The 11,435-nt window shown below is 44.2% G+C and overlaps 1 long non-coding RNA gene across 3 annotated transcripts; it reads left to right on the top strand.

Annotated features, from left to right (window-relative positions):
* The first annotated feature begins 225 nt into the window (after positions 1-225).
* On the top strand, positions 226-6,457 carry LOC308184852. Of its 3 annotated transcripts, none has more exons than XR_013942955.1 (3): positions 226-662; positions 3,764-3,977; positions 4,423-5,060. It is a non-coding gene; the product is annotated as an uncharacterized lncRNA (long non-coding RNA). The 3 variants fall into 3 exon arrangements; XR_013942956.1 differs by having other exon boundaries at positions 230-662; positions 4,593-5,060; XR_013942954.1 differs by adding an exon at positions 5,719-6,457 and having other exon boundaries at positions 528-662; positions 3,764-4,874.
* Positions 6,458-11,435: the final 4,978 nt, after the last annotated feature.

The following is an 11,435-nucleotide window of genomic DNA, read 5'->3' as shown; positions in this document are numbered from 1 at the left end:
TGCAGTGTTACATTGTATAGAAGGAAGGAATGTGGTATTGAGATATGCTTACAGTGATAAGAAAGCTCAGCAGGTGACCTCCTAAAATGCAGACAACCAGACTCCTTAGAGCAATCAGGTGAAAATCACTATGTTAAGTCAAGCCAGATAAGGGGAGAAAACATTACCATCTCAAAAACAGGCCGGCAACTGAAGGCCAGGCATTGTCTGTGAAGCATCAGATAGATTGTGAACCTGGATTATCCACTCCAGTGGGGAAACAGGGGAGGGTCCTGTCATCAAAAAGTATATAAACTGTGTTTTTGGAACTAGTAGGTGCGCTCTCCTGCTTGTGGGGCGCCCGCCATTGCAATCGCGAATAAATTACTACTTCACTGAGATCCTCGCCTGAGCCTAAGTTATTGGCTACAGAGTGTTTCTCACAATCTGGGGGCTCGTCCGGGATCCAGTCACCTACGGGGGAGCCCCACCGCCGCAGCAGCAGGAAGGCATGCCCCGCTGATTTCAGCGGTCCTGTGCATCGACGGTGGCGGTTCTGAGGTGAGCTGACAGAGGGCCCGAGACTGATTAAAGAGGCAGGATCCGTGAAGTAGTGGGGAAAGGAAGAAGGTAGGCACTCCGGGTTTTAAGAATTGATCCGGTAACTCTGTGCACAGACCAAGGTAAGAAATATTAAATATTGCCTTGGGGGTCGGGTGAGACTCTGTGTGATGTGTGATTGAGACGTACTTTTGTACGAAGCGAGTGTGGAGTCCTGATCCGCGATTCCGTAGCTCCGCGAGGGGCGCGGCCGGAGACGGACGAAGCGTGAGATAAGGGAGAGAAAGGAAGAGTCTCGGGAAATTTGGTGTACGGTAATCCTTGCACGGGGTAGTGCTCGGAAGTACACCAGGGAAATTTGGTGTATGGTAAGCCTTGCACGGGGAAGTGCTTGGCAGTACACCAGGGAAATTTGGTGTGCGGTAATCCTTGCACGGGGTAGTGCTCGGAAGTACACCAGGGAAATTTGGTGTGCGGTAAGCCTTGCACGGGGAAGTGCTTGGCAGTACACCAGGGAAATTTGGTGTGCGGTAATCCTTGCACGGGGTAGTGCTCGGAAGTACACCAGGGAATCTGGTAAACTCATAGGTGTGCGGTAGCCCTTGCACGGTGAAGTGCTTGGCAGTACACCCCCATTTTCCAGAATAGGAAAAATGGGAAATATGAGTTCCAGGGGACAAGGAGATATCCCTGGGGGAGTGCCTACCGAAAGTTCTTCCTGAAGAATTATAAGAAATTGGAAAAATAATCTCAAAATTGGAGGAGATGGTAAAAAAAATAAAAAAAATATGGTTAAATATTGTGTATTAGTCTGGACAAAAGAACCAATTAAGGAAACAGCAGTATTTTGGCCAAAATACGGGCCTGATGAAAATTCAGGCTTGAAATTTATGTGTAAACAATAAGATTCCTTTTTTTTTGGAGGAGGAGCCAAGTTATGCTCCCTATAATCCTAATATTGCACCGGTGGCAGCAGCAGTCGCTCCAGGAAAGGAGACAGGGACTGCAATTAACACTGTCCCTACAGAAGAGCGTACTCTAGGCTCTGGCAAGAATTAGAACAAGGTAGAAGAGATACTGAGAATTTTGCCTTCCCTGATACTAACAGTACTAACACTAACTGTGTATCCTCTTAAGTGAACTTCCCCCCCTCCTTACCAGCAGAGAGGTTAGGAGTTTCCTAGGACTTAACTTATACTCTTGGGGAGGGGGAATTATGTATATAAATATGTTGTTTACAGGGAAAGAAATGGGAATGATCAGGAGGAGAGCTGCTATACAAAAATGGGAAAGAACTCATCCTCCAGGACCAGGGGTAATACCGGCAGGGCAGAAATACCCACTTGCCGATCCTGGCTGGAAGAATAATAGTGTGCAACACAGAAATCATATGAGAGACTTGGGGTCAGAATGAGAAAGTACTTGGGGATGAATCCTGAGGACCCGGTATCCCAAGGGCTCTTGAAAGTTCATTTTGTGATTGAAGCCTGGCAAGATGCACAGAAAATGCTCCAGAAGGTGGGGGGGATGTAGTGAACAGTCACTGGGGGGCCCTCCTGTGGGAGGCCCTGAACGTGTGTGTCAGGAGGGGAGATGAGAAGGAAAGCAGAGAGTGAAACTAATGGTATTGACAGTGTAGCAGGTAGTCAGGCAGAGGGTTGGAGAAAGAGGAAGAAAATCTTCAGGGGGAGTCAGGGCCAGGATGGAAAGGAGAGGAAGAGAGATGAAGGAATGGCAGGCAAGGAAAGCTACCCGTGTTGTGGCCTGAATCTTAGCAGGGACAGGCTTTGATGGGATGTTTTAAGTGTGGGCAGGCTGGCCACTTCAGGTAGGAATATCCGGAGTGGAAGAAGGAGGAGAGAAGGAAAATGGGATGAGGGAGAAAGGTATGGAATTAAGTTGGCTAATGACTGAGACTTTGGTGAAAGTACAGGCTGGAGAAAGATAAGAAGAAGTGTTAAAAAGGGTTATTGAAGGTGTTAAAGGTGTGGTATGTAATGTTTGACAGAGCTGTTTTTTGAATGAGTTGGGAAAGTTGAATGAGCAGGGAAAGAGGATGTAGGCACTATCTAAGTAACAGTCTAGAAGTTTTGGTATATTTGCTGTGGTGTTTGGTCAGTTTCCCAAGTATCGAGAAGGGGGGGGGGGGGGGCGGGGGGGGCAGCCTGCTCCACCAGGGGCGTCTCCACAGGCCACAGGGGTCTTCGGCTCCGGCGCCTGGAGTGCCTCCACCCCCTCCTTCTGTGCTGACTTTGGTGTCTGCGGGGAGGTTTCTCACTCCTCCCTCTCCCAGCTGCTGTTGAGCAGCAGGTTTTTGTTTGTTCACTTTCCTTGGATGTGCTCTCACAGAGGCACGGACTGTGTTGCTCATGGCTTGGCTCTGGGCAGCGGTGGGCCCCTCTGGGGCCGGATGAAATTGTCCCTTATCTGCCACGGGGTGGTTTCTGGATTCTCCTCGTGGGGGCTGCCACTGCAGCCCCCTCCCGAACCTTGCCATCAAACACAATACACAGGGGCAGCTAGGTCATTACTGGCCTGTAAAGTATCAGGGATTAAATTAACTAATGAAACCCTAAAAAGTGATGGGGGTAGAAGGGGCTGGGATAACAGTGCCACCTTTGGGGGATACCAAGCTGAGACTAGGGGATAAAATGATCTCTGGGCAATTATTGTATGTACCCAAGGCAGGGACTAACTTGTTGGGAAGGGATTTGATGATGAAATTGGGCATTCAAATAGTAAATTGGTAGACTGGAATAACAGTGGTATTAATGGAGTGTTCTCAGGCCCTGAGAGCAAAGATATATTCACCTCTGACTGGAAAGACCCTGAAATGGGGGCAGAAGCAACAATACATATGGACAGTTTTACCTCAGGGGTTTACAGGGCCACCGATTAATTTGGGCAAAGTTCTAGAACAGATTTTGGAGCAATTCCAACCTCCCAAGGAGGAATTTCTATTACAAAACGTGTATGATCGTTTATTGTCAGGACAGGAGAAAACAGTTGTGAAGGAAGCTACTAACAAGCTATTCAACTTTCTGGGAAAGCAGGGCTTGGGAGTATTGAAAAATAAATTACAATATGTAGAAAGAGAAGTCAGGTATTTAAGGCATCTAATGTCTGAGGGAAAACTGAGAATAAATCCAGAGAGGATTCAGGGAATTGTTGAAAACTAAGAAAGAACTAAAAAGTTTTAAGAGAAAGATTTTTTTTTTTTAAGGAATCAGGAGCCACGAAGCCTGAGGGAAAATGGATACTCCCTGATGGGAGAGAAATGCTGAATAAAGCACCAATGAGGCAAATATGATGTTTTACATCAAGAGAGTCATTGGGAGATGCAAGCAATGTGTGATGTTGTGCTAAGAAAGTATGTCTGTGTAGGAATATACACTTCAGTGAAGCAAATATGCAGAGGATGTGCCATATGTCAAAAGGTAAATAAAAAGGTCATTTGTAACTAACCTAGAGGGGGACGGGAGCCAGGGATTTGACCTTTCCAAAGTATACAGGTAGACTTTACTGAGTTACGTAAAGGAGGGAGATTTAAGTACTTGTTTGTCCTAATTGACCACGTGACTGGATGGGTGTAAGCTTTCCCCTCTGTATCTGCCACTGCAAACACGGTGGCTAAGGTATCACTGGAGCAAATAGTCCCTAGATATGGGATAGCTGAAAACATTGATTCAGATCAAGGAGGTCATTTCACTTCACAAGTACTGCAAGGGTTAATGCAGGCCTTAGAGATTGAGTGGAATTTTTACACCCCCTGGCACCCCTCCTCTTCTGGGAAGGCAAAGCGAATGAACCAGACATTAAAGAAGCAATTAACTAAATTAGTGTTAAAAACCCAACTTCCTTGGGTAAAATGTTTACTTTTAGCACTCCTACAGGTTCAAACAGCACCAAGAAAGGATATAGGAATTTCACCATATGAGATGCTGTTCGGATTACCCTATCTGGGCAGAAGGGATGAGATACCACAATTCGAAACAAGAGAGTTTTCTTAAGAACTGTATTCTGGGGTTGTCCTCTTCTTTGTCATTTCTCAGGACCCGTGGGAAATTGGGTCCTGATTCAGACCTGGAAAGGATCAACTCCGGCCCGAATGGGAAGGACTATTCCAAGTACTACTAACCACTGAAACAGCCATAGGAACTGCGGAAAAAGGTTGGACTCACTATACTCGAGTGAAGGCATCCATCGACCCTAGTACCTGGGAAGCTGTTCCTACAGAAGACTTGTTGGAAGCTGAAATCGAAGAGAAAAATCTCATAGTGGACTCTGAGAGGGATAAGAGCTTGCAATTGTAAACTAACCTTTTATTTTCACAGGTAACTAATGAGTGTGACTTGTGATTGAGAGAAAGGACAGACCTATAGTGAATTGAAGTGTTCCCAAGGGGGGTTTGTTATAGTAGTAGTGTATATCTTATTCTTTGTATTGATAATTATTTGGAAACCTAAGGTTTAAAAATAATGACAGGGAAAAATCAATTATTAATTTTGTTTTTAGTGATTGTAGGCCTCAGAGAAAGCCTTGGTCAATTGGCAACTTGGAAAAGGCATGACCAGATAACAGTAAGATGGGATACCCCATAAAAATATGGGTGAATGTGACAGAGGGTTACGTACCACAATCTGTCATGTTTGATGCTTGTGAGGTGTTAGCTTGTGGAGATTTAAATGCCCAACGACAATTGAGCAGAGAGAACAAATAACTGGTAGAGACCCAACAGCCAGTTTGAGAATAGCTGTATGGAAACGATCCTCTATTGCCATCAGAGAAAGGGAGAAACTCAAGGAGAAAACAGGAGAGAAAACAGGAGGCCCTCTTTGAAATGTGGCAGTTCAAACATTTGAGATTGAAACAGGGTATGGGGATGTGAATGCCTGGATAGAATGGGTCAAATATACTGTCCAGAGTCTCAACCATAGCAATTGCTATGCTTGTGCCTCAGGATGACTGATTGCCCAGATAGTGCCCTGCCCATTGGGGTGGACCGAGGATTCCCAGGGAATGCGATGTATGATTGCATTGTACCAAGAAAAGACTGCCTGGGGAAATGAGGCCTGTAAGTCTCTCTCTTTGCTGTTCCCTTCCTTGCATGATAGCAATATCAGGGCTCCCCCTGTATTCTCCACAGCTATAGGTAACCATACAGCTTGCCTCTCACAGCAGGGTGTGAGTGCTACCCAGCATCTGGGAGAATTTGCCTTGTGCACGAGGACCTTGAATGCTACCGAGGACTTGATGGGAAACTATTCAAGACTTGAGATCCCCAGGGCAGATCTCTGGTGGTACTGTGGAGGGAAGATCTTACGGTCCATCCTGCCATCTAACTGGGGAGGCACTTGTGCACTTGTTCAATTAGCTATACCCTTCACCCTGGCATTTGAAAGAGAAACATCACAAATACCCAGAAGAAGTAAAAGAAGCTTAGGAGTATCATTTGATGATAGAGCGTACATAGATTCTATTGGGGTGCCTAGAGGAGTTCCTGATGAACATAAAGCCAGGAATCAAATTGCTACAGGGTTTGAGTCACTGTTCTGGTGGGTAACAATTAATAAAAATGTGGATTGAATTAATTATATCTATTATAATCAGCAGAGATTCATAAACTATACAAGAGATGTGATAAGAGGAATCGCTGAACAACTAGATGCCACCAGCAAAATGGCTTGGGAAAACAGAATAGCATTAGATATGATTCTTGCGGAGAAAGGTGGTGTGTGCGTGATGCTGGGCAACCGTTGTTGTACTTTTATCCCTAACAATACTGCCCCGGATGGCACAGTAACTAGAGCATTGCAAGGGCTTACCACCCTTGCCAATGAATTGGCAGAAAACTCAGGAGCAGACACTTCCATCACAGGATGGTTGGAATCTTGGTTTGGTAAATGGAAAGGGATGGTAGTGTTAGCGTAGCAACCACATAACCACCAAGTGATTATATGAAGGTGCTTTATTCAGCGCTGGAAGCCGGGGCAGGTGCCCAAATCTGGCTTCAAGTCCCGTTACTTCCCAGCCGTTATTTATACATACAATATTGCGTCAGGTATACATATTCATTACAGGTTGCAACATCAGCCTCGCTTTTCATTCTAATTAGCTCCCCTCCCCTTTGCACATGCGTGGCGCACTCTGGTGGTCGTCCAGGTGGTCGTCCAGATGAAGTAAGGAGTCTTCCTCTCCGCTGAACTCTTTCACCTTTCTCACTCGACGCATGCTCCCTCCGCTCCTTGGTTCTGCTTCAACTCATTTCAGCATCTCCAGGCCCTTATCCAAGGTCAGGTTGTACCTATTCCCTCCCAGGGTTCCCCTTCAACGATTCCTTTAAATGTTCAGTGTACTCCCTAGGTTTCCAGTATACATAGATTACTTGATAATGTAAGTACATTTAATAATATTTAATTATACCGTATGATCCATCACCTGAGAAACATTAATAGAACATCCATTCGATTCTCCCCAACACTAACATTTCCCCCCTTTGAAAATACTTCACTCATACCAAGAGCAAGTATTTTCATTACTATTAGGTTGAATCAGGTTAGTAGAGGTTAGTGAGTATAACTTGATATAGAGATTAGTAAGTATAATCTTAACGCATCTTCGTTAGTCTACTATCTTATTGATTCCTCTATGCCTGCTTGTTAACGCTAGTACTATAGGATGGGGGTGGAGTAAGTGGGATAGGGTGTTCTGGGTGATTCCCAGTAACCTACTAACCTCCTTAACCACATTGGCAATGAAATGTGGTCCCCTGTCTGAAGAAATACCCAATGGTACACCAAATCTAGGGATTATTTCCTGTAGTAACCATTTTACCGTTTCCTTTGCTTGGTTGGTGCGACAGGGAAGGGCCTCCGGCCATCCTGAAAAAGTATCAACCCCTACCAATAGGTATTTATAACCTCTTGCTTTAGGCAGTTCCACGAAATCTATTTGCCAGTAATCTCCAGGCTCTATCCCAGCTCTAATTCTCCCCATCTCAGCATGTTTCCTTGCTACCGGGTTATTCTTTAAGCAAAGCTCACATTTTGACATTACTGACTTTGCCATTGTTAACATGTGTACCGAGATGACACCTCGTTTCAAATAGGTCACCATTGCTCCTGCACCCCAGTGACATTCATTATGTTTTATTTGTAAGATTTCTCGCATTATTATAGGAGGCACTATGAGTTGTCCTGTCGTAGTCACATACCATCCGTCAGGATTCTTCCGGGCCTTCATCAAATTTGCAAGTCTCTCATCTTCTGCTGAATACTTTGGGTTTTTAGGTAATTTGAAACAAGAGAGGCCTACCTTCGATGGAATTAGAGCCATTACTTTCTGTACTTCACGCGCGACCTTCCGGGCCGTCAAATCTGCCAATCTGTTACCTTCTGCAATCTCTGACATCCCTCCTTGATGAGCTTTACAATGCATTATGGCCACCTGTTGGGGTTTCTGTACAGCTGTTATTAATTTCAATATTTCTTCCTGATATTTTATATTAGTCCCTTATGAGGATAGCATTCCCCTTTCTTTCCATAATGCCCCATGTACGTGGACTACCCCGAATGCATATTTTGAATCTGTCCAAATATTCACATTCTTACCCTCGCTTAGTTCCAGGGCCCGCGTCAGGGCGACTATTTCTGCTCGTTGGGCTGAAGTCCCCGGAGGTAGGGAATTTGCCTCAATCACTACCTTTGATGTAATTACCGTGTATCCTGCATAACGAGTCCCATTTTCCACAAAGCTGCTTCCATCCGTGAAAAGTTCCCAATCCGGTCTCCCCAGGGGCTGATCCTTTAAGTCTGTTCTGCTGGCATAGGTATGTTCGATGATCTCCACGCAATCATGACTGAGGTCTCCTTCCTCCGTAGTTGTTCCTAGAAACACTGCTGGGTTCAATAAGTTAGTAGTTCTTAAGATTACATCATCTTGCTCAGTTAGTATAGCTTGATATTTCATCATTCGGCTGGGCGATAGCCAATGGCCCCCCTTTTGCTCCAATACCGTAGTCACCATATGTGGCACGAACACTTCAATTCGTTTCCCTAATGTGAGCTTCCTGGCTTCCTGTATTAAAAGGACTGTGGCTGCCACGGCCCTTAAACACGAGGGCCATCCGGCGCTTACCGCATCCAATTGTTTAGAAAAATACCCCACAGGTCTTTTCCAGCTCCCAAGTCGCTGGGTCAGTACTCCTAATGCCAATCGTTGTCTCTCATGCACAAACAGCTGGAAGTCCTTTGATAAGTCCGGCAAGCCCAAGGCAGGCGCCTTTATCGGGGCTTCTTTTAATTTCTTAAAGGCCTCTTATTGTGGCTTTCCCCAGGTAAATGTACAGCCTTTTGGGTTTCATAGAGGGGCTTTGCTATGAGTCCATAGTCCATTACCCACAGTCTACACCACCCGGCCATACCTAGGAAAGCCCGTAGTTCGTGCAGATTTCGCGGCTCGGGGATTTCACAAATAGCTTGTATTTGGTTAACTCCCAATTTTCTTTGTCCTTGAGAAATTTCACATCCCAAATAAATTACTGTTGTGCACGCGATTTGTGCCTTTTGTTTAGAAACCTTGTACCCATTTAGTCCCAATTGATTCAAAATATCAATAGTTACCTGAATACATTCTGACTCTCCTTCGGTAGCTATTAATATATCGTCCGCATATTGTAGCAGCAAGTATCGATCCTTTGGTACCTGAATCTGTTCTTGGTTAATCCAATCTTCTATTTCTTTAGCTAGTTGACCGCCGAAGAGGGTCGGGCTATTCTTGAATCCTTGAGGCAATCTTGTCCAGGTCAGTTGCATCTTTCGTCCGTTCCGTGGATTTTCCATCAAAAAGCAAAGAGTTTTCTACTATCCTTGTCAATGGGTATGCAGAAGAAGGCATCTTTTAAATGAATTACCATAAACCACTTATATTTCTCTTTTACAGATGTTAACAATGTATAAGGATTAGCCACCACTGGGTGAATATCTTTTGTTATTTCGTTTATTGCCCTAAGGTCCTGCACTAGCCTGTATTCCCCATTAGGTTTCTTTACTGGGAAAATTGGGGTATTATATTCAGATTTGCATTCCTCCGGAATGTGGTAGCTAAGAAATTTATCTATAATCTTTACTATTCCTAGCCTAGCTTCTAGCTTCAATGGGTACTGTTTAATCCGTACCGGTCGGGCCCCTTCCTTAAGTTCAATTTTTACTGGCTGGGCTACTTTTGATTTTCCAGGCACGTCCGTTTCCCAAACAGCAGGCATTACTGCATTTTCTACCTCTTTTGGTATATGAGGAACAGCCTTCTCTTTAATCATTAATATTTGTCCCACTTTTGATTCCGGGATTCTCATAATCAATTCTCCATCTTCAAACATTATAGTTTAGTTAGCAAATCCCGTCCCAAAAGAGGAATAGGGCATTCTGGTACATATAAAAATTCATGCGTAATTTCTTTACCTCCAAACTGTAAATCAAGGGGTTGTAAGAACGGCCGTATTTCCTCCTTCCCGGTGGCACCTACAATAGTAGTTTTCCTTTCCCCTATCTTACCACTTAATCTATTGAGTACTGAATATGTGGCCCCTGTATCAATTAAAAATTTTACTTCCTTATTTCCTATTTGAATTTTTTACCAAGGGCTCTTTAGTTTCTTTCAATCTCTCTAAAAAGGCGGAAGGTGATTCCGCTTTTTCTTGCCTGACATTATACAATTTTGACCAATTTATGGTCCGGGGCATGGCATTCTGTACCCCGATTTGTACCCAATCTTGATATCTCTCCAGCCTCCTTATTCCATCCCCTGTGTTATAATCCCATTGGGGATCCTCGGTGGGGAAGTTTTGATCTAGATTTCCAAGCACTAATCCATTACGTATATCTTCTCGGGCTCTCTCTCTGGCTGCCCGTAATACCATGTCCTTTTCTGTTGAATCCATCAAAGTATCCAGGATCACCTGGAGATCATCCCAATCGGGATTTTGGGTTTTAATTATCATTTTCATTATCCTAGCTACTTTATCTGGGTTTTCCCTGTAGGTGCCGGCTGCTTGCTTCCATATCATTAAATCCCCAGCTGAAAAAGGCACCTTGACATATACCGGTCCTTCTGTCCCCACTCCTTGCCTGAGGGGAGCGATTATTTTCCCTCCCTCTTCATTTATAGTTTCTCCTGCCCTTCGCTGTTGCCGGGTCCTATGTGACACGGGGAGACTAAAATCGGGGATTCTCCATCATTACTGCTATCTTCCTTTTCTCTTTTCCCTCCCTGTCCTGGCTCTTCCGGTGGAGCCGACGGCGCAACTTCCAGATCAATATTTCCATTATTATATTATTATATTATATTATTATATTATTATATACATTATTATATTATTATATATATTATTATATTATATTATTTCCCATAATACTTATTATTCTCTATTGCCTGATGCTGTATACAGCGTCCCTCCTTAGTACATGCACAACAACGTTCCTCAGTTTAAACTTCAAGCACCATTATTCCACAAGCATGCTGCCATTCAGGCTTTCGGTGCAAATAAAAGAATAATTCCACATACGGCAGTTCATCATATTTTCCTTCCCACTTACAAAATAGCATTATTGTAAAATTGTATTATATTGCAATGTTCCATTCTCAGGCCAAGTTTCTTGGTCCTCTAGTTTATACTGTGGCCACCAAATATTACAATAATCAATCAGCTTTCCTTTCCGCATTTCTTGACCAAAACCTCCCTCTTTCCAGTGTGCTAGCAAACACCCCAGCGGGGATGTCCGCGGGATAGGTACATCTTTTCCCAGAATTTCTTTAATCTTTTTCATTTTGAGCTTATGATACGGACCCAAAAGCTGCCGGAGCAGCAACACACTCTCCCGAAAGCTGCCGGAGCAGCA

This window comes from Anser brachyrhynchus (genome assembly GCF_964034855.1).
Source record: "Anser brachyrhynchus genome assembly, chromosome: W".
Lineage (NCBI taxonomy): Eukaryota > Metazoa > Chordata > Aves > Anseriformes > Anatidae > Anser > Anser brachyrhynchus.
This window is presented reverse-complemented; position numbering and strand designations above follow the sequence as displayed.